Source organism: Candoia aspera, chromosome 2 (genome assembly GCF_035149785.1).
Source record: "Candoia aspera isolate rCanAsp1 chromosome 2, rCanAsp1.hap2, whole genome shotgun sequence".
NCBI lineage: Eukaryota > Metazoa > Chordata > Lepidosauria > Squamata > Boidae > Candoia > Candoia aspera.
This window is the reverse complement of record NC_086154.1, coordinates 158,951,141-158,974,818: the sequence shown is the minus strand read 5'-3', so window position 1 is coordinate 158,974,818 and position 23,678 is coordinate 158,951,141.

The following is a 23,678-nucleotide window of genomic DNA, read 5'->3' as shown; positions in this document are numbered from 1 at the left end:
CCTTCCTTTAGCCCAGGCAAGGCATGAGCCTGTAGTCCTCTTGCTGAGCTTCTCATTTCCCCTGGGATCAAAGGCCTGGGGAGTTCTGGAGTTACGGCTGCAATCAGTTGAGAATTGGGCTTTGAAAGAGACAGTGGTGTGTTTTTCTCCCTCTTTTCCTCTACAGGTCACCTGCTTCATCTGAATGGCAGCCTCCTCACGGAAGGGACAGTTCCCACCTACCTTGCTTGTAAGTAATGGCTGTGCAAAGTGATAAGAGGAACAGCTTTGGGTTTGCAGTGTGGGGAAGGGAAGGAGGGAGCGAAGGATTGTGCAGGATGCATTTTGACGCTCTGGTCTAAATTTTTTCTTTGCAGATCTGGAAAAGCTTCTGGGTGACCAGGACCCTGCAGTCAGGCGAGTCGCCCAGAGAACGAAAGCTTTGGTGGAAAAGGCCTTCTCCCTCCACTCTGCAGATGGGCTGGTGGCTGCCGTCCGGCGCTTGGCAGCAGGCTGTAGGCGGCAACGATACCCCCCCGAATGTGACGGCCTTTCCATCTGATGGACCGGTGAGGGAAGCTGGGCAGCAGCTGCCCAGGTGTCAGATGGAGGCTAACGGAGGGAAAGCAGGGGACGAGGGGCAGGGTTTTCCTCTGATGGGACGGGACTTGCCGTGGCCTGAGTCGGCTCTCTTAGGGTGGGGCCAAAAGCAGAGGACCTTCCCATGGAGGGAGGAATGTCCCCTGACGGGCTTCCTCCCAGTTAAGCTTGAGGCAAGGCTTGCGAGCAGAGAAACCGACTGCCTGATACGTCTGTGTCTTTTCAGGAATTTGAGCACTTCCTCCCGCACCAGGGAACATCTTGCGGCACCGCAGAGAAAGGCAGCTAGGGTGCCATACCATCCCCTTGCTATGCACAAAAGTCAGTTGCCGGGTGATGGGGCTGGGAAGGAATTTTGCCCATAAAATGCCGCTGGAATTGGCCAGTGGGCTTCTTGCCTTCCCTGTAGTAACAGTCATCCTAAGTTGGCTGTTGATGTATTACAGTTGTTCAGGAAATAGAGAAATGCTCCTTTTGACCATGTCGCTTAAGTTATCTCCTGTGCTTGCTCCATTCTGTTTCTTCATCAGTGACCAAAGAGTAAAAATGTTATAAAAATCGTCAAGAGCATTGGTGTTGAAATACTGCCAAGAGTGGAGAAGGAAGAGAAATCAGTGCTGCTCTGTATGTCAGTCCATTGGGAGGCAGGCCTGGAGCCGAGGAGCAAATCCACCCGCGTTGGGACGGTGAGTCCTCTTCCCCCCTTCCCAGTGGACAGGGGGGATCACGCAGGTTCCTATCAGAAGACCCAGGGACCGTTTCCTCTCGCCCTGCTCACACGGAGCCCTTTCTCCCTCTCTCACTTTAGAGCACCTTTCATTCGTATCGGTCGTTGGGATGGTTTTGAAAGGAGAAGGAGCCAGGCCAGAGCAGGCAAAGGACTTGAGACCAGATGCAGCAGGCTTTGAGCCATGGAGAAGAGAGGATGGCAGCTTTTGTCACCCGCCCAGAAGAAGATGCACCCTCCTGATTTTCCTGTTTGTATAAAAGAGGTATTTGGCATCTCAAATAGCCAATGGGAATCATTATGGGCAAATGAGAAAGCTCATCTGCTTCCCACTCAGGAGCCCTAGTGTTGTAGAATTGAACTGAGCAGGAACACTTGTAAGAGGATATCCTCCTGAACGTGAAGAGAGTGCTAAAAGAATACTGAGTAATTAAGTAGCAGAACAACCCTTTAAAGAAATAAAAGAAATGCTCACAATATAGCTGTATAGAATGTAGATAGCTTGCTTAGTCCAGCTATTAATGAATGCTAGCTGGTACTCTTTGTATTTGAAGTGAAAGTTAGGTTTTATTTTTTAAGAAAACCAGTTTCTACATAAACTCAATCTTGAAGAGAGGGAAGCACGAGAGAGAGAGAGAGAGAGAGAGAGAGAGTCATTTAACGAACAATTGAGCCAGTGGGAAACAGACACAGGGACCGCCTGTGAAGGCCCTTCCCCTCATTTGTCTCTTGCCATCTGTCTAGTGACCAGAACAGCTGATATGTGCGAGCTTCTGGGTGAAGAATGGCGAGCGAAGACGTCTCCAAAACAGCAGAGACGACGACTGCGACTAAGACTGAAGTGTCAAGGCCAGCTCTGATTCCTTGGAAGGTGAACCCCCAGTTGCCCCAGGAGAGGAAATAACTACCAGCCAAGTGGCAACAGAAATCTTGAGTGCCCCATTGACCTGGTGGCTGGTGCCAAGATTCCAGTCGCCTGGATTTACCCACTTTCAGAGCCAGAGTGATCAACGTTGCAGGACTTCATTGAGAAAAATCTGAAGAGGAGGTTTCTAAGGGCTTCTTCCTCACCTGCAGCTGCTCCTGCCTTGGTTGTCAAGAAAAAAATCAGGGGAGCTCAGGATGTGTAATGACTACCAGCTGCTAAACCAGATCACCATCAGGAATCGCTACCCCCCGCCTCTCCTTTCCGAGCTCTTAGAGAGGTTACATGGCCCCAAAGTTTTTACCAAGCTCGACCTCTGTGGAGCTTACAACCTAGTGCATATCCAGAGTGGTGAGGAATAGAAGACCTCCTTTGGCACCCGCTATGGCCACTTTGAATACACATTCTCCTCTTCTCTTCTCTCTCTGACCATGAGAAGTATGTCAGTATGGTATTACAGTGCCTCAGGGAAAATCATTTTTGCCAAACTTGACACATGTGAATTTGAGAAGAAGACTATTGATTTCTTGGGTCAGCGCATTTCTTCAGATGGCGTCACCATGGATCCTGATAAAGTGAAAGCACTTCTGACTTGGCAACCACCACGCAGAACGAAGGATGTTCCGGGTTTGCTGGGCTTTGTCAATTATTATAGAACTTTTATACTGGCCTTTGACTCACCTATTGTGAAAGAAAACACCTTTCGTTTTGGATGAAGATACACAACAGGCTTTTGAAGCCTTAAAGACAGCTTGCGCATCAGAACCCATCCTGTGGCGTCCAGTCCCTGCACAACCCTTCATTGTAGAAACTGATGCTTTTGATGTGGCCATAGTGGTGGTGCTACTACAAGCTGGCCAGCATTCAACCACCTTGTTCCTATGTGCGTAGTCCTAATGGAAACTTACAACATCCTAACAGAACTAGTGGTCAGGTAAACCATGTAAACGGTGTATACAGGTAGTCCTCGCTTAATGATCTCTCACTTAAGGACCATTCAAAGTTGCAATAGCCTTGGAAAGGGTGCTTTACATGCCTGTTAAGCACTTCCAGCCACCATAAAACATCCCGCCGCCGGTCATGTGATTGTATATCGGGTGCTTAACAACCGGCTTGCATTTATGACCAGTTGCCAAGTGCCCCACGATCATGTGGTCGCCATTTGCAATCTTCTCTGCCGGCTTCCCCAGAAAGTCAGTGGGGAAGGTGACAGCATAGGTTGGAAGCAGAGGGGATGGAGGGGAAGATAAATCCATGGTGGCACTGCAGGAGCGAAGCTCAAATCTCCAGGATTTGGGCTCTGTTCCTGCAGCCTGACAAAGGGTGTCCCCTCCCCTCCCCACATGGAGGGGCACTCCTTCGTGGGGCTGCAGGAGCAAAGCTCAAATCTCCAGGATTTGGGCTCTGTTCCTGCAGCCTGACAAAGGGTGTCCCCTCCCCTCCCCACATGGAGGGGAACTACTTCGTGGGGCTGCAGGAGCGAAGCTCAAATCTCCAGGATTTGGGCTCTGTTCCTGCAGCCTGACAAAGGGTGTCCCCTCCCCTCCCCACATGGAGGGGCACTCCTTCGTGGGGCTGCAGGAGCAAAGCTCAAATCTCCAGGATTTGGGCTCTGTTCCTGCAGCCTGCCAAAGGGTGTCCTCTCCCCTCCCTGCATGGAGGGGAACTCCGTGGGGCTGCAGGAGCGAAGCTCAAATCTTCAGGATTTGGGCTTCGTTCCTGCAGCCTGTCCACCCATGTCCCCTCCCCTCCCCGCATGGAGGGGAACTCCTTCGTAGGGCTGCAGGAGCAAAGCTCAAATCTTCAGGATTTGGGCTCCGTTCCTGTAACCTGCTGAACCATGTCCCCTCTCCTCCCCCCATGAACTCCTTTGTGTGGCTGCAGGAGCGAAGCTCAAATCTTCAGGACTTGGGCTTCGTTCCTACAGCCTGCCAAAGGTTTCCCATCCTCTCCGTCCCCTTCGTTCCCTCCACTTCCAACCTTCCTTGTCGGCTTCCCCATTGACTTTCTGGGGCAGCCAGCAGAGAAGATTGAAAATGGTGATGACGTGATCGAGGGGCACTTGGCAACTGGTTGTAAATGAGAGCCAGTTGCCAAGGACCCGAAATACAATGACATGACCACGGTGTGTCTGTGTGTGTGTGTGTGTGTGTGTGTGTGTGTGTGTGTGAGATGTTTTATGATGGCCAGAAGTGCTTAACGGGCATGTAAAGCACCCTTTCCAAGGCTATCATAATGTTGAATGGTTGTTCAGTGACCAATCTATAAGCGAGGATTACCTGTATCTACCGTTTACATGGTTTACCTGACCACGGTTTCAGATCGTGGCCCACAATTCATTGCTAAGTTTTGGCAAGAACTTTCCTAAGGTCTAGAGGTTGAGATCAACTTATCTTCTGTGTATCTTCTGTGTATTTGGAGAGACAGATGGAACAGGTGAATCAGATTCTGGAGCAATATCTCAGATGTTTTTTTACCTACCAGCAAGACAACTGGGTAGACCTCCTAGCACAGCCAGAGTTTGCTTATAACAGTGCTCGGCATACCTCCAGCTAAATGATGCCATTCATGGCTAACTGTAGCTTGCACCTCCTATTCTTTCCACTGAGTTCACCAGCTTCTTCTGTTCCAGCCTTGGATCAGCTCTTGCAGGAACTGCAAGCAACTCATCAAGTTCTCCAAGATCAGTTACAAAAGGCCAAGGATGATTATCAATGGTTTGCTGAGCATCACTGCCAGGCAGGTCTACTGATAGCCATGGGGGACTTAGTGTGGTTTTCATTTAAGAAGCTTGCTACTCGTCAGCCGCCAAAGAAATTGGATCACCGCTTCCTGGGACCATTCCAAGTGGAAGCTGTCATCAACCCAGTTGCTTTCTGGCTTAAGCTACCCTCCAGTTTCTGTGTTCATCCTGTATTCCATTGTTCTTTGTTGGTTCCTGCTGCACCTCCCAACCCTCATTGTTCCTCCACACTGGCCCCACCACCCATTGTGGTGGAAAGGGAACCTGAATATGAGGTAGCCCACATTCTGAACTCACGGGTCCTTCGGGACCACCTCCAGTATCTGGTGGATTGGAAGGGCTATGGACCATAGGAGCGTTCCTGGGAAGATGATGATGTTTATGCTCCCTGCCTCACACACCTGTTCCAGTAACAGTACCCGGAGAAGCCCAGGCCTCAATCTGCAGGAGAGGAGGGCCCTGAGGTGGGGGATAGTGTCATGGCCAGCTCAGACTCCTTGGAAGATGACGAGGAGTTACAGAAGAGTCATCAGCCTGAGGGGATTCAGCTGAAAGAGCCTCTAAGTTAAGCTGGTTGAGCTTTGGTGGGCTGGATATTTTGGGTGTGAGGGACTACGATTGTTTGGTCAAAGCTTTTTGCCACTAGAGTTCTGTTTAAAAGCCTTTTTAGTAAATCTATAAAACTTACCTGCGTGTCAGTGATTTCCACGGGCCGGGACCGGACATGAAGGACCAGCGAGTAGTCCGGTCCCACAGAACCTCTCCGGATAAGGAGAGGATGGGAGATCACCCACTTCTGCTCTGGATGGCTGCTCCATGCGAGGAGACCCCAGGACAGCGGTTTCTCATGGGTTTGAGCACTGGGAGGTGAAGGGAGCCATTATGCTCTCATCCATGGCGGAGCACGTTTTGGTGCCTTCGGCAACAATCTTGGCACCTTCAAAAAGATTAGGAGGAGTCTCTCACAGTGTTCCTGTTGGTCCCCCAAATTTCCTTCTGTGGTGTTCTTCAAAGCCAGGCACCCAACTCGAAGGGGCCTCAGAGCTATTCAAGTGAACTAAGGCCAGAGTGAAGCCCAAAGGTCTCAGGTCACATTCTCGCTCAGTCCTTCCCTTCCAAAGAATGCATTGGTGCTCTGGTTTCCTTTCTGGTCTGCCAGGCAATTTCTCTAGTCGTGGCTACTTGCTGATAGTAAAAGATGGCCTCCTTTGCCCCATGCACAGGAAGATTCCCACTAGTAAGACTGGCTTGGAGCACCCTAAACTGTACAGAAAATGTCAACATTGTAGTTGGTTAATACCACTCAACCACTAAAAGTTGTTCTCTACAGCACCTCCAATGCCCTTTAGATTTGGTATGAAAAAGCAGACACTCAAGACTACTTCCTCTCACTAGATAGCAGTGTGATGATTGCCTTACTCTAAATAAAACTCTCAGACTCAAAATGTCAATTCAGGTTCTGGATTTATTTAGAAAAGAGTGCAAACAGCTAAAAAGCTGAGAATGAGGAAAGCGCGCCTAAACTCAAACTAAATAGCGTCTTTGCAAACAACACCCCACCCCCTCCCTCACATACAGTTCGCCCCACATTCCCAGGTGCTCCTAACGAGCTCTGCTGATCAAGGGGCAAAAAGACCTTGACATTTCAGAGATAGCCTAAAGACATTCCTCCTGGCACAGTCCAGCGCGTCTCCTGTACAAGGCTCTCAGCAGCACCCTCCCAGCCCGAACACCTATCAGCACCTTGGCAAGCGAACCGTTACGATGTAGACAAACACCGGAACGGTAAACATGACAAGCAGCTTCATTTCTTCCTTTTATATGAAAGGTGCGTACTCACCATTTCTTTTCACAAGCACACAGATGGCACTGAAGTCAATGAATCAGCCCGAGCAGGTTTGCATTTGGATGATTACCCTTTAGATACTGAAACTGTGTGCCAATTTCCTTCTTTCAATTACATGTGAACAGATTGACTTGTTTGTTTGTTTGTTTGTTTGTTTGCCTTTTAGTTCTCTTAACACCTTTGCCTTGGGTTTGGTGCTAGGATGCCTTCTCACTACAAATGTTGTTTTACAACCACACTGTTATTGCACAATAATGGTCAGCAGAAGGCCTTCTGTGAGAAAGAAACGGTTTCACATATTCAGTTCTGCAGTTGGCATAGCTAGTCCCAACACTGGCCTCTCCTGGGAAGGCCCCCCGATCATTGGCAGAACTCGGCTGTCTCAGAGTTGTTGGCGATACTCCCTGATGGCTGGCTAGTTTCTTAAGGCAACAAAAGGAGGCTAGAAGAGTGGGAAAGCGCTCTACAGATGCAAGCAGGAAGCAGCAGCAGTAGTCATTTTATTGTTCATACAACTGTAATTATGTCACAGGAAAGATGCTGGCGCAAGACAAATGGCATTTATCACCTGGTTGCCTTCTGATTTCAGAAAAAGTATTGTAAAACAGCTTTGGTAAATGTTGGCCTGGCACCTATGGTCTCTTTGTTAAAAAACTTGTCAAAAAATAAGGCTTAATTCAAGTGTTTATAATAGTTTGACCCAAGAGTGCCTGAAGGACTTAAGTGCGTAGAGAATTAGACGTTCCTCCTTCATGGGGTGATACGGGCCTGATGGGAACACGCTTGGGGTAAAACTGGGCTTTGGTTGTGCCATACAAGCCAAAATGTGGCAAAACTGATTTCTGGAAGGAGTATTTTATATAGGAATCATAGCGATGTGATGACAAGTAGAATTGAAATGAAACTGGTAAGTGTTAAGAGTCCAAGGCAAAATTGAATGAAAAGAAACCATTCCATGAATGTGTTGAAAAATGGTAAGGCTATAGAAGCAGATGCCGCAACTGGATATGTGTAATGGCTGCCTTGCGCTCAGAAAGACACGGACTCACTTAGATGGGGCTAAGGATATCCTGTTTACTGAGAACAGAATGCATACACACAAAGAGACGGGAATGAGCACATGGCGTGCGGGGTACCCCGTAAATACCCCTGGCGCGGACCTGGCCCTTCTCCACCCCCCATTGTCCCACAGTCCGGATCCTGTTTCTTGATGGGCGATCGGGGGTGCGATACCGGGGTCTTGATGGGCGATCAGGAAGATTATCGCTGGTCTCCTCTGTCTCCTTCCCATGTCCGGCGCAGGTGTGTCCCCCGGGGTAATGCAGGGATGTCTGGGCGATATGCTGATGCCTTCTCTGGTCAGGGCAAAGGTGTGTCCCCTTTGTCCTTATGATTGCGTTTGTGTTTGAGTGTTTAAGGGATTAGGATGATTCCTTCCTCCTTCCTTCCCCTTTTCCTGAAAGGCATGTTCCCCGTTGTGATGCGTGCATGCATTGCAACGGGGGTCATGACATACTGCCCCCCCATGAAAACTTCAAGGCACCGGTTTGTCAGGATATGCTTCGTGGAAGCGTTTGACAAGCCGCTGCACTGAGACATCCTGAGCCTGTATCCACTCGGGGTGGGGGAAATGTCTCCAGCGGACCAGGTACTGGAGGGTGCCCCGTAGCCTTCTGGAGTCCAGTACTTCCTTGATTTCGAAATGTTGTTGTCCATCTATCGTGTTGGGCGGAGGCGGGGGGGGGGGTCATTGTGCCATTTTGACGAGGTAACCGGTTTCAGTAATGCACAATGGAACACTGGGTGTATGCGTTTTAGGTTGTGTGGTAAATCTAATTTGAAAGTTACCGGGTTGATTATCTCTATGATTGGGAATGGGCAAATGAACTTGGGGGCCAACTTCTTAGAGGGCTGCAGAGACTTAATGAGCTTAGTGGAGAGGTAGACCTTATCTCCCAATTTGAAGTTTGGCTGCGCCGCCCTGTGGTTCTCCGCAAATCTTGCGTCCTGTCCTCAAGAAGCCAAAGCTAGATTAAGACTGTTGGATAACATCCAATCTATCTCCAACCTTTCCATTTTGGTAAGATGGTGGAGAAGGTGGTGGGCCTGCATTCCAGAAGGCCCCGGGAGCATTGGATTATCTGGGCCCTTTTTGGCTAGCTTTCAGGCCCAGCTCTAGTGCTGAGGCAGCATTGATTGAAGTAGTGGATGACCTCTGGTAGGACCAGAACAGGGGCAACCCTGCTGGCCAAGGACTTATTAGTTTCAAATGCATACTGTAAATCTCTCATCTCAAATGGGGAAACCTCCTGGTCATTTATTTCTATTTCTTGTTAGGCTTCTTTTGAAAGGAGAGGCAGACAGGCCAGAACAGGCGGATGCAGCAGGCTTTGAGTCATGGAAGAGAGAGGATGGCAGCTTTTGTCATGGCAGCCCCCACTCCTGCCATTACTCTGCATCTCAGATGAGCCACTGGTGGCCTTCTTGGGCTTCATACATCACCACCAACATCCAGGCTGGCTGGCGGAGAGTGGAGGTGGCTTTGAATGACATGAGAGAGGCCGCCCTGTTCCTCTTGTATGCCCCCCCAAACTGTTCAACCCCAGGCCCCCGCGCAGGGAAAAAGAAGAGAATTCTCCCCTGAGCAGACAGGACTCGGACCCCGCTAAGTGGTGGGCAAGGGATAGCAGGCTGTGCTGGCCTGAAGGGGAAAGGAAGGTCAGATTGCCCAAGAGGCCCAGCAGAGAAGCAAGGCGGCATCTCTGGCCCCTCTCTGTGCTTTGTGCCACGCGTGATTGTGCTTTTGCGCTGCACACGAACAGACAGCTTGCCACACGAAAGGCAGAGGCCAAAGGCCACCAAGAGAGTCAGCCACTGGGCTGCCCAGCCACTCCTGGCCACGAGACAGCAGCCATTCTTGGGTAGGTACAAAAGGTGGCCAATGGGGATGTTTTCCCGGTTGCCAAGGGAACAAGACTCAGCAAACTTTTAAAGCCACAGGCCAACCCCCAGGCTGCTCATTCCCATTGTGGCTTTGCCTGCCAGCTGGCAGACACTACTCTGGACCTGGCTTGCTGGTTGCCAATTGTTGCACCACGAATCTCTTTCCCTGCAGAGCCATCCAGCCTCTGCTATGGCGCTACGGAGGCTATTCAGAGTAAGCGAGGCCCGCAGGGCCCCCAAGAAACTGGAAAGGGGGAGAAAGTCACGGGCCTCGAACTTCTCCCCCTGGCTCAAGTCTCTTTCTCTGCTCCCCTCTCCATACAGAACATCTTGAAAAGCTGTCCGTTTTCATGTTGTGCGAGGAACACGGTGGAAGACCTTCCTGTGCCACCTGCCAGGTACCGAGTCCTTCTCCCAAAACCCAGACTCGGCGGGGCACCATTGACAGGCCACAAGAGTCTGCAGGAGCCCAAGAGCGCTGCCTGCCCACAAGGGGCTTGCAGGGGAAAAAATGGCCGACTGACTGACTGGCTGGTCTTGGAAAGGGGAGGCAGAGGTAGCTGGATGTTCTTTCATGTCTCACCTTCTTCCTCCGGTCAGGACTCAAGTGGCACAGAGACAAATCGAGCGGGAAAGCTCTCATGATAGGGTCACCGCTTCCACCTCAGGGGTAAGGAGGGTTTGGCAACGTGGCCGGTGGGACTTCATGCCTCAAGTCTTGGGGGGCGGGAGGAATTCCTGCATGGGCAGCCCAGCCAGGCTGGCAAACTCGAGGACAACAGACCCTTGGATTCCTGGAAAAACCTTTACGGCTTGGAGGGCAAAGGAACAACCTTTGGGGAGCCTTTCCAGGCATTCCTCCCGCCCCACTCGTGAAATTCTCCCGGGCACAATTGAGGCGCAGCCGCTCTGAACCTGCTCCTGACGCTCCCCCCCCTCCTGGGCTGAGGAGCCTCTTCCTCAATGGTCCCACTTTTTCCTCCTCTATTGTCCCCGCCATCTGCAAAGGGCATCCGAGGGCAGGGACCGACAGCGGACCCATCTGCCTCTACTCTGCCCTCCATTCCTGGCTTCTCCCTGCCCCTGGTGCAAGATTTCAGATGGGTGGTTTGTAAGGTAGCTGCCAGATGTCAGGTCACAGCAGGTGGAGGGACATCCAGTGACAAAATGGTGAACGAGGAAGGGGCTGAGTGCCTAAGCATCGCCCTTTTCCTTACCCCCTCTGAGGCAAAAGGAGAGAGGGATGCATCTTCCAAACAGTGTCAAAGACTTTGTGAACAGTTGCCAAGTGCCCAGCCATGAGTATAGCCTGTTTGGAGAACAGCAGGTCCTTATTCTGGAAGCAGCATCCTCTTAACCTAAGGCCTCTGAAGACCTCTTCCTAGGGGGCTGAAATTGCGCCCTAGGCTTTAGCCATCCAATTGGGATACAGAGAGCTTTGGATTTATCCCTCAGTAAGAACAAATGTCATTTACAGGATTCGATGGAAGTCCAGGGGGCCTCCAGGAACCAGAGCCTGGAGGATGTGGAGTCCATTCTCAACTTGGCAAGGTACCTGCTCTCAGCTGATTCTGAAGCCCCAAGAAGACCAAGTCCTTCTCCCAAAACCCAGACTCGGCGGGGCACCTTTGACGGGCCACAAGAGTCTGCAGGAGCCCAAGACCGCTGCCTGCCCACAAGGGGCTTGCGGGGGGAAAAAAGCCCAACTGACTGACTGGCTGGTCTTGGAACGGGGAGGGAGAGCTAGCTGGATGTTCTTTCATGTCTCACTTCTTCCTCCGGTCAGGTCCCAAGAGACACAGAGAATGGTCAAGGAGCAGGAGAGCTCTCACGATGGGGTCACTGCTTCTACCTCAGGGGTAAGGAGGGTTTGCCAACATGGCTGGTGGCAGTTCATGCCTGAAGGCCTGGGGGCCGGGGAGGAATTGTCACCTGGGCAGCCTGGCCAGGCTGGCAAACTCCAGGACAACAGACCCTTGGATTCCTGGGAAGACCTTTACGGCTTGAAGGACAAAGGAACAAGCTTTGGAGAGCCTTTCCAAGCAATCCTCCCGCCCCACTCGCGAAATTCTCCCGGGCACAATTGAGGCGCAGCCGCTCTGAACCTCCTCCTGACGATCCTGCCCTCCTGTGTTGAGGAGCCTCTTCCTCAATGGTCCCACTTTTTCCTCCTCTATTGTCCCCGCCATCTGCAAAGGGCATCCGAGGGCAGGGACCGGCAGCGGACCCTTCTGCCTCTACTCTGCCCTCCGTTCCTGGCTTCTCCCTGCCCCTGGTGCAAGATTTCAGATGGGTGGTTTGTAAGGTAGCTGCCAGATGTCAGGTCACAGCAGGCTGAGGGACATCCAGTGACAAAATGGTGAACGAGGAAGGGGCTAAGCATCGCCCTTTTCCTTACCCCCTCTGAGGCAAAAGGAGAGAGGGATGCATCTTCCAAACAGTGTCAAAGACTTTGTGAACAGTTGCCAAGTGCCCAGCCATGAGTATAGCCTGTTTGGAGAACAGCAGGTCCTTATTCTGGAAGCAGCATCCTCTTAACCTAAGGCCTCTGAAGACCTCTTCCTAGGGGGCTGAAATTGCGCCCTAGGCTTTAGCCATCCAATTGGGATACAGAGAGCTTTGGATTTATGCCTCAATAAGAACAAATGTCATTTACAGGATTCGATGGAAGTCCAGGGGGCCTCCAGGAACCAGAGCCTGGAGGATGTGGAGTCCATTCTCAACTTGGCAAGGTACCTGCTCTCAGCTGATTCTGAAGCCCCAAGAAGACCAAGTCCTTCTCCCAAAACCCAGACTCGGCGGGGCACCTTTGACGGGCCACAAGAGTCTGCAGGAGCCCAAGACCGCTGCCTGCCCACAAGGGGCTTGCGGGGGGAAAAAAGGCCAACTGACTGACTGGCTGGTCTTGGAACGGGGAGGGAGAGCTAGCTGGATGTTCTTTCATGTCTCACTTCTTCCTCCGGTCAGGTCCCAAGAGACACAGAGAATGGTCAAGGAGCAGGAGAGCTCTCACGATGGGGTCACTGCTTCTACCTCAGCGGTAAGGAGGGTTTGCCAACGTGGCTGGTGGCAGTTCATGCCTGAAGGCCTGGGGGCCGGGGAGGAATTGTCACCTGGGCAGCCTGGCCAGGCTGGCAAACTCCAGGACAACAGACCCTTGGATTCCTGGGAAGACCTTTACGGCTTGAAGGACAAAGGAACAAGCTTTGGAGAGCCTTTCCAAGCAATCCTCCCGCCCCACTCGCGAAATTCTCCCGGGCACAATTGAGGCGCAGCCGCTCTGAACCTCCTCCTGACGATCCTGCCCTCCTGGGTTGAGGAGCCTCTTCCTCAATGGTCCCACTTTTTCCTCCTCTATTGTCCCCGCCATCTGCAAAGGGCATCCGAGGGCAGGGACCGGCAGCGGACCCTTCTGCCTCTACTCTGCCCTCCGTTCCTGGCTTCTCCCTGCCCCTGGTGCAAGATTTCAGATGGGTGGTTTGTAAGGTAGCTGCCAGATGTCAGGTCACAGCAGGTGGAGGGACATCCAGTGACAAAATGGTGAACGAGGAAGGGGCTGAGTGTCTAAGCATCGCCCTTTTCCTTACCCCCTCTGAGGCAAAAGGAGAGAGGGATGCATCTTCCAAACAGTGTCAAAGACTTTGTGAACAGTTGCCAAGTGCCCAGCCATGAGTATAGCCTGTTTGGAGAACAGCAGGTCCTTATTCTGGAAGCAGCTTCCTCTTAACCTAAGGCCTCTGAAGACCTCTTCCTAGGGGGCTGAAATTGCGCCCTAGGCTTTAGCCATCCAATTGGGATACAGAGAGCTTTGGATTTATGCCTCAATAAGAACAAATGTCATTTACAGGATTCGATGGAAGTCCAGGGGGCCTCCAGGAACCAGAGCCTGGAGGATGTGGAGTCCATTCTCAACTTGGCAAGGTACCTGCTCTCAGCTGATTCTGAAGCCCCAAGAAGACCAAGTCCTTCTCCCAAAACCCAGACTCGGCGGGGCACCTTTGACGGGCCACAAGAGTCTGCAGGAGCCCAAGACCGCTGCCTGCCCACAAGGGGCTTGCGGGGGGAAAAAAGGCCAACTGACTGACTGGCTGGTCTTGGAACGGGGAGGGAGAGCTAGCTGGATGTTCTTTCATGTCTCACTTCTTCCTCCGGTCAGGTCCCAAGAGACACAGAGAATGGTCAAGGAGCAGGAGAGCTCTCATGATGGGGTCACTGCTTCTACCTCAGCGGTAAGGAGGGTTTGCCAACGTGGCTGGTGGCAGTTCATGCCTGAAGGCCTGGGGGCCGGGGAGGAATTGTCACCTGGGCAGCCTGGCCAGGCTGGCAAACTCCAGGACAACAGACCCTTGGATTCCTGGGAAGACCTTTACGGCTTGAAGGACAAAGGAACAAGCTTTGGAGAGCCTTTCCAAGCAATCCTCCCGCCCCACTCGCGAAATTCTCCCGGGCACAATTGAGGCGCAGCCGCTCTGAACCTCCTCCTGACGATCCTGCCCTCCTGTGTTGAGGAGCCTCTTCCTCAATGGTCCCACTTTTTCCTCCTCTATTGTCCCCGCCATCTGCAAAGGGCATCCGAGGGCAGGGACCGGCAGCGGACCCATCTGCCTCTACTCTGCCCTCCGTTCCTGGCTTCTCCCTGCCCCTGGTGCAAGATTTCAGATGGGTGGTTTGTAAGGTAGCTGCCAGATGTCAGGTCACAGCAGGTGGAGGGACATCCAGTGACAAAATGGTGAACGAGGAAGGGGCTGAGTGTCTAAGCATCGCCCTTTTCCTTACCCCCTCTGAGGCAAAAGGAGAGAGGGATGCATCTTCCAAACAGTGTCAAAGACTTTGTGAACAGTTGCCAAGTGCCCAGCCATGAGTATAGCCTGTTTGGAGAACAGCAGGTCCTTATTCTGGAAGCAGCATCCTCTTAACCTAAGGCCTCTGAAGACCTCTTCCTAGGGGGCTGAAATTGCGCCCTAGGCTTTAGCCATCCAATTGGGATACAGAGAGCTTTGGATTTATCCCTCAGTAAGAACAAATGTCATTTACAGGATCCGATGGAAGTCCAGGGGGCCTCCAGGAACCAGAGCCTGGAGGATGTGGAGTCCATTCTCAACTTGGCAAGGTACCTGCTCTCAGCTGATTCTGAAGCCCCAAGAAGACCAAGTCCTTCTCCCAAAACCCAGACTCGGCGGGGCACCTTTGACGGGCCACAAGAGTCTGCAGGAGCCCAAGACCGCTGCCTGCCCACAAGGGGCTTGCGGGGGGAAAAAAGGCCAACTGACTGACTGGCTGGTCTTGGAACGGGGAGGGAGAGCTAGCTGGATGTTCTTTCATGTCTCACTTCTTCCTCCGGTCAGGTCCCAAGTGACACAGAGAATGGTCAAGGAGCAGGAGAGCTCTCACGATGGGGTCACTGCTTCTACCTCAGCGGTAAGGAGGGTTTGCCAACGTGGCTGGTGGCAGTTCATGCCTGAAGGCCTGGGGGCCGGGGAGGAATTGTCACCTGGGCAGCCTGGCCAGGCTGGCAAACTCCAGGACAACACACCCTTGGATTCCTGGAAAGACCTTTACGGCTTCGAAGGCGAAGGAACATCCTTTGGAGGGCCTTTCCAAACAATCCTCCTGCCCTACTCACGTAATTCTCCCTGGTACAATGAAGGCACAGCTGCTCTGAACCTCCTCCTGAGACTGACCCCCCTTCCTGAGTTGAGGAGCCTCTTCCTCAATGGTCCTGCTTCTTCCTCCATTTTCCCCGCCATCTGGAAATGGCATCTGAGGGCAGGGTCCGGCAGTGGGCCCATCTGCTTCTACTTCGACCTCTGTGCTTGGCTTCTTCCCGCCCTCAGTGCAAGTTTCCAGATGGGTGGTTTGTCAAGGAGCTGCCAGATGTCAGGTCACAGCTGGTTGAAGGACATCCATTGAGAAAATGGTGATCAAGGAAGGGGCTGAGTGCATAAGCATCCCCCTTTTCTTGACCCCCTCCAAGGTGAAGGAGGGAGGGATGCGACTTCCAAATGGTGGAACAGTCTTTGATTATGCCTGAATAGAAACAAATGTCATTTGCAGGATTCAATGGAAGTCCAGTGGGCCTCGAGGACCCAGAGCCTGGAAGATGTGGACTCCGTCTCCGATTTGGCAAGGTACCTGCTCTCAGCTGATTCTGAAGCCCCCAAGAAGAGGCTGCAGTACCGTCCCACAGAAAAAAGGCTATGAGAAATGTCTGCTGAGGGGAGGGATAGATTTCTATGGGATGCACGCTCAACCCCCTGGACAGGAAGCCTTTCTCTTCTCTCCTTAATGGGATGGGGGGCCATTTGGGGCAAAAGGGGGACCAGACGATGAAGGCACCTGGGCAGGGAGTGCATGCTTAAAGCACAGGAAAGTAAGCAAGCTTCTGATTGTCCAAAGCCTAACGTTACAGGAGACAGCCCAAAAGGAAAAGGGAGGGGTGGGGAAAGGAAAACAAGGACCCTCCCATCCCACCCTCTGGCCCAGCCGGTCGCAAGGGCTGCTGCTTGGCTGACTGGGGAGGGCCCAAAGCCTGTTTGAGCTGCCACATAAGGGAGGTTCACCTCCTTTCCTTCTCAGCATCTGCTTCTGATAAAAGAAAGAAGGACTCAGGTCAAGCCCCTTGGCAGGCCAGCCGACAGGCTCCTTAGAGCATCCATGTGGCCGCTCTTGAAAGAGGGCCCACAGCTAGTTCTGATCTCTGGGCCCTTCAATCTCTCCCCAGTGATGATGAACCGGAGCAGAAGAGGCAGGGGCTCTACACGATAGAGGAGGTCTCCACCCCATCAGTAAGTTGTGACCAGCTCCTCACCCTTGCAACGGCAGAAGCCCTGTCTCTGCGGGTTTGAAGATAGGTCAGCAGATGGAACGGTGCTGGAGGCCGAGGTGCTATTTCTGGACACGCTCTGGCAAGGACAGGCTACCCATCAGAAGCGTGCTCCTGCTCCCTCTTTTTCTCCTTCAACCTCCCTCTGCTGCTTTGCATCGCCCAGTGCTGCCAGATACCTGGCCGTTCCAACCAGTCAAGACAGAGGGGGAACTCTGCAAGGCTGCCATTTAGCTCACGGAGGGGTTTGGAAAAGGGGTCAGCAAAGAAAGGGCAAAGTGTCCTTGGTGCTCCTTTTTCTACCGAAAACTTCACACGGGTAAACCGAGGACATGTTGCTTCTTCCAATTGGTACAATATTTTTTCCAATATGGTTGCCAGATGCCCCTGACCTTGAGTTGCCTCCCTTAGTCAACATGGCCAGCCCTCGTTCGACAAACTGAAACTGAGAACCCCAAATCCTCTCTTATTTTCCCAAGCGGGGACTAACCCCCTTTAGCCCTGTATTCAGTTGAAGAAGATTTGGGTTGTCATTTTAGGATTCATCAGAAGAATCGCTGCCCTCAAGGAAGACCAGCAGCCTGGGGGATGTGAAGTGGGAAAGGCGTCCTAATCCATCGAGGTAGGCAGCACCTCGGAGAGTGAAGATGTTGTGGCAGCTTCCCCAAGAGGAAGGGTTCAAAGGGTTTGGGGCTTGCACAGGCTGATGAATCTGGAATGAAGGGTGACTCACTGAGTGGTTTTTTGTTTCTCCTGCTTGTCTGAAGATCTCTCTTTAAAATTATTATACCCAAATGTGTTTTGAAAGTGAGGTTTTCGTCGAACCCAGTGCCCTCAAAGGCTCTACTGTGGCTGTGAGGTAGATTTCTCTTCCTGGTCTCCCAGCCGCTTCACTCCTGAGTCGACCGCAAGGATCACCAATTCCTGTGGTCTCCTCATGTGGAGCAGCCATAGAGAATGCAGGTGGGCAATCGTTCGGTCACTCCATATACAGAGAGGCTCTGCTGACCTGGACTTGTCGCTGGGCCACCGGTCTGTGCTGGAACGCCGTCTCTGCTTGCTCAGAGATGTCTTACTTTGCTGTAGTCCCCACGTGGAAGCCAGAGGGGAGGTGGCTTTGAATGAGAGGCTGCCCCAGCCCTCTTGTACGCCTCCCCCAATCTCTGTCACTACGTTCGGACCCTGGACCCCCACATTGGGATTAAACAAGGGAAATTCTCCCCAGCCCCTGCTAAGAGGTGGGCAAGAGATACCAGGCTGTGCTGGCCTGAAGGGGAAAGGAAGGTCAGATTGCCCAAGAGGCCCAGCAGAGAAGCAAGGCGGCATCTCTGGCCCCTCTCTGTGCTTTGTGCCACACGTGATTGTGCTTTTGCGCTGCTCACGAACAGACAGCTTCCCACATGAAAGGCAGAGGCCAAAGGCCACCAAGAGAGTCAGCCACTGGGCTGCCCGGCCACTCCTGGCTCCGAGAGAGCCGCCATCCTTGTGTAGGTTCAAAAAGTGGGCCTTGGTGATGTTTCCCTGGGGGCGGAGAGAACGAGGCTCCAAGCCTGCCCATAAAGTGCCTAGGTCAGTGGGCACCAGAGTGGAAGACCTTCCTGTGCTGTTGCCAGGTTCCAAGTCCTTCTCCCAAAACCCAGACTTGGTGGGGCACCATTGACGGGCCACAAGAGTCTGCAGGAGCCCGAGACCGCTTCCTGTCCACAAGGGGCTTGCAGGGGAAAAAAGGGCCAACTGACTTGACTGGCCGGTCTTGGAAAGGGGAGGTTGAGCTAGCTGGATGTTCCTTCACGCCTGACTTTCTTCCTCCGGTCAGGTCCCAAATGGCACGGAGACGAATCGAGCGGGAAAGCTCTCATGATAGGGTCACCGCTTCCACCTCAGGGGTAAGGAGGGTTTGGCAATGTGGCCGGTGGGAGTTCATGCCTCGAGTATGTGGGGAGGGAGGAATTCCTGCCTGGGCAGCCCAGCCAGGCTGGCAAACCCGAGGACAACAGACCCTTGGATTCCTGGAAAGACCTTTAGGGCTTGGAGGGCAAAGGAACAACCTTTGGAGAGCCTTTCCAAGCAATCCTCCCGCCCCACTCGCGAAATTCTCCCGGGCACAATTGAGGCACAGCTGCTCTGAACCTCCTCCTGACGCTCCCCCCCTCCTGGGTTGAGGAGCCTCTTCCTCAACGGTCCCGCTTCTTCCTCCTCCATTGTCCCCGCCATGTGCAAAGGGCATCCGAGGGCAGGGACCGGCCGCAGACCCATCTGCCTCTACTCCACCCTCCGTGCCTGGCTTCTCCCCGCCCCCGGTGCAAGATTCCAGATGGGTGGTTTGTCAAGTAGCTGCCAGATGTCAGGTCATGGCTGGTGGAGACATCCAGTGACAAAATGGTGATCGAGGAAGGTGCTGAGTGCATAAGCATCCCCCTTTTCCTGACCCCCTCCGAGGCGAAAGGAGAGAGGGATGCGACTTCCAAATGGCGGAAGGGTCTTTGATTATGCCTTAATACAAACAAACGTCATTTCCAGGATTCGATGGAAGTCCAGGGGGCCTCCAGGACCCACAGCCTGGAAGATGTGGACTCTGTCTCCGATTCAGCAAGGTACCTGCTCTCAGCTCATTCTGAAGCCCCCTGCAGTTCTGTCCCACAGAAAAAAGGCTATGAGAAATGTCTGCTGAGGGGAGGGATAGATTTCTATGGGATACACACTCAACCCCCTGGACAGGAAGCCTTTCTCTTCTCTCCTAATCAATGGGATGGGGGGCCATTTGGGGCCAAGGGGGGACCAGACGATGAAGGTGCCTGGGCAGGGAACGCATGCTTGAAGCATAGCAAAGTAAGCAAGCTTCTGATTGTCCAAAGCCTAACTTTAAATGACACAGCACAAAAGGAAAAGGGAGGGGTGGGAAAAGGAAAAGGAAAAGGAAAACAAGGACTCTCCCATCCCACCCTCTGGCCCAGCCGGTCGCAAGGGCTGCTGCTTGGCTGAATGGGGAGGGGCCAAAGCCTGTTTGAGCTGCCACATAAGGGAGGTTCACCTCCTTTCCTTCTCAGCATCTGCTTCTGATAAAAGGAAGGAGGACTCAGGTCAACCCCCTTGGCAGGCCAGCCGACAGGCTCCTTAGAGCATCCATGTGGCCGCTCTTGAAAGAGGGCCCACAGCTAGTTTTGATCTCTGGGCCCTTCAATCTCTCCCCAGTGATGACGAACCGGAGCAGAAGAGGCAGGGGCTCTACACGATGGAGGAGGTCTCCACCCCATCAGTAAGTTGTGACCAGCTCCTCACCCTTGCAACGGCAGAAGCCCTGTCTCTGCGGGTTTGAAGATAGGTCAGCAGATGGAACGGCGCTGGAGGCCGAGGTGCTATTTATGGACACGCTCTGCAAGGACAGGCTACCCATCAGAAGCGTGCTCCTGCTTCCTCCTTTTCTCCTTCAACCTCCCTCTGCTGCTTTGCATCGCCCAGTGCTGCCAGATACCTGGCCGTTCCAACCAGTCAAGATAGATGGGGAACTCTGCAGGGCTGGGATTGAGCTCACGGAGGGGTTTGGAAAAGCTGTTGGCAAAGAAAGTGTCCTCGCTGCTCCTTTTTCTACTGAAAACTCCATGTGGGTAAAGCGAGGACAGTTGCATCTGCCAATTGGTGCAATCTTCTTTCCAAACCGGTTGCCAGATGCCCCTGACCTTGAGTTGCCTCCCTTAGTCAAGATGGCCAGCCCTCATTCGACGAACTGAAACTGAGAACCCCAAATCCTCTCTTATTTTCCCAAGCGGGGACTAACCCCCTTTAGCCCTGTATTCAGTTGAAGAACATTTGGGTTGTCATTTTAGGAGTCCTCAGAAGAACCCCTGCCCTCAGGCAAGACCGGCAGCCTGGGGGACGTGCAGTGGGAAACACGTCCCAATCCATCGAGGTAGGCAGCACCTCGGAGGGTGAAGATGTTGTGGCAGCCTCCCTAAGGGGGAGGGTTCAAAGGCTTTGAGGCCTGCACAGGCTGATGATTTGTTTCTGAGAGGCTGGGATAGCAGATCCCTCCTCCCATTCTGCCCTCTTTTGTGTCCTTTCTCCTAGGAGCGAAAAGGGACAGACTGCAGAGGAGGCACTGGAGGCCCACATCTCTTCCAGCCCCTGGGTAAAGAAGGGCGAGCTGTTTTCTGTTGGGCAGGGCCACGGGGAGGGGCTCCCTCTGTTCAGGTCTCCCACCCCGAGTGTACCATGCAGGGGTGCTGGGGGGTGCTGGGCCCTTGGGGCAACTTGCCCTGACTGGTGGCCTAAAAGGATGCGACCCCCTGCCCACGCCTTTCCTTTCTCTGCTTCATCCTCTCCAGCGCCCTGCTGCTTCCAGGCAGGGCTTTAACAGGAAAAGCGTACTTTTCCGGGGGATGGGTGGGGCGGGGCAGTGGATTCCTCCAACTTGGGAGACGTATCATGCAGCAGAAGCACCGTTCTGGCCAGGCATCCTGCATTTGATAGGCCTTCCCTTTATTCTAGAATCCCCAAGACCCATGAAAATCGCAATTCTGAGGCACTTCCCCCTTTGTGGCCACAGAGGAATCATTGTCATTCACAGGATTCCCCTGACGAAGGCCAAGAGACCTTGGACGATGTCAGCAGCCTGCAGGAGGAGGCCTGGGACCCCAGTCTCAGTTCAGACAGGTGCCCTATTTTTCAGCGGTACAACCATTGAGGAACTGCCACCCCTTCCCCACAATACTTGGCGGAAAGGCATGAGGCCTTTCCCGCTCATTTATTTTAAACAGTGTTTGGTGGAAGCCTTGCAAGATGGTGGCTACTGCAGATAGAAATGCTTCTCTTTTCTCCCAATGGAGTGAAGGACCTACTGGGAAGCTGGTGGTCTGAGGGCGTGAGACAAAATGTCACCCGGCCACTTGATGGTGGAGGGACCTGTCCAGGGAACAGAGGGGCCCTTGGTCGGATCCTGCACCGTTCCGTCTCAGCTGTACTTCTCTGTCCTCCTCCAGAAGCTTAGTTTCAGATGACTCCCTTCCAGATGACAAACTGACCCCTAATCTAGGTCTAATCATCCCATATCCCTCCTCTCAACAGCGGGTCAGGGGAAGAAATGTACAGCTCGGACCCAGACTCGGACCCGGACCCGGTCAACCACCTCGCGGGCATGTCAAGTAAGGCTTGTCACTCAGGGTTAAACTGAGGGCTTCCCCAGAGAAAGACCTCTTCCTGCAACCTCCAGTTCAGCCCTCCCCTGGAGGAATCGGCCTTTCACCATCACTTCCGTTTCCTCTTCCTTTCTCTCTTGCCTATGCAGAAAGCGCCGGATAAGATCTGCCGCCTGGCCTCCACTTGCTCCGTTGGACTGAGCCAGGTCGTGCCCTCCCTACATGTCGTGGCCCGGAAGAACATGCAACTGGTCACGCAGCGCCCCTTAGAGCTGCCGTGGAGGTAGGCAGGGGTGCAGGTTCTTCCTCCCTTGAGTTGCAGGGAAGTCCAACATCAGGCTGACTCTTCTGTGTTCCTCCCTGTGGACCTGGGATGGGCAGAAGGGTCTGACATGGTTGCCGCCTGATTTTCTTCCCAGCACCTGCGGTGAGCTGCTCTGGGCCGTCATCGCCTCATCATACGGCAGCGGGGATAAGGTCCTGTCCCTTCTCCTGGCAAAGGTGAAGGAGGTCCCTTGGCTGCCTCAGGGAGAGGAACAGTCCACCCATCCTCTTCCTGCCACTCCGGTAAGGGCTAGAGCTCGGAAGTAGGTGGTCCTTTTGTATGCCCAGACTTCAACCTCCCTCTTGGAGATGCCATCGTGTCCCTGTGTCTGTGGGCTCCCAACAGGCAAACGAGAAGACACTTCTCGAATCCTGCTTGGGAGGGAGGGAAGGCCCTTTGGGTGGTGAGGGTCGACAGAGAGAGCGATTCTACCAAGAGTCAGCGTGGGCTCCATTAGCCAACTTTCCTTAGGAGCTCTGTGGGTAAAGCAGACGCTCCTTCTCTCCTCAGGCCTTCTCTCCTCTGCCTGGTGGATATCATCATCAAAGGCGCCAGGCAGCAGAATATATCAGCTGAAGGAGAGGACCATCTGCCTCTGGAGTAAGCAGCGGCACTGGGAAGGAGAAACCTCCTTCTCCTTCTTGGGCTCCCACATCCAAGCGACACTTCTGGTTTAGCAATACCCCCCTGGCCCTGCAAGTCCTCTCCTCAGATAGGCCGGGTGTTGCATAGGCCCCAGGAAAAAAAGCTCTCCAGCACGTAGTGCTCCCAGCTTGGCTGCCTTGCTTTTCTCATGAGGTCTGTCCTGAAGCTTTGAGGAAAAGAAAGAAAATGCAATCTGTGGCCTCCGTGATGTTTCTGGAGCACCCTTGCGCTTGGGTGGAGGGACCAACTCACGCAGATGCAGCAAATCCCATTTGGTGGTGAACGGCTGCAAGGGAGAAGGAAAGCCCCTCTGGAGCTCCCTCCCTCTTTGCTCTTCTCGTGGCGTTCCAGGGAAAGGAGGGAGAGAAGCTGCGGAGGGAAGCTTCCCTGTGGGCATCACGCAAAGGGTTTCTTTTGCCCCTCAGACTACGGGATCATGCCTTGGTGACTCTGGCCTTCTTTCCTCTGCAGGGAGACGGTTGGCACCATCCAGGTGCTGCTGGCCAGGGAGGCACACCTGACCCTGAGGGAGACCTGCGGGGAGCTGTTGTGCCGCCCCAGCTGCTGCCTCCAGGGCGTGGCCGTGTTGGTGACGTAAGACAGAGGGCAAAGGGCAGCTTTTCTCCCCAAAGAGAAACTTTCTTCTCCCCTTCCAGCCCAGCCTGGCCTGTCCGTCTGATGGCTTTTTCTCAAAAGAGCTTTGGTGTGTTGCAGGGCCCTCGTGGAGACCTCTTGTCCTGCCATGTGCAGCCTCCAGAGACATCTCAGTTCTGTCCTGGAGAAGGAAGAGGCAAAGGAGCATTCAGCTGCAGCGCTGGCCTTCTTTATTGAGGTGGGAAAATCCCCCCCGCCCCAGTCTCTTGGATCGATCCAGGGAGGCAATGGGAGTTGGCTGAGCAGGGTGATGCAGAGGAGAAAACGGGGGTTGCCCCAGGCCACCTTTAGGCAGGGATCAAGCTCCAAAACCCATCTCTCTTGCTTTCCCTGCCG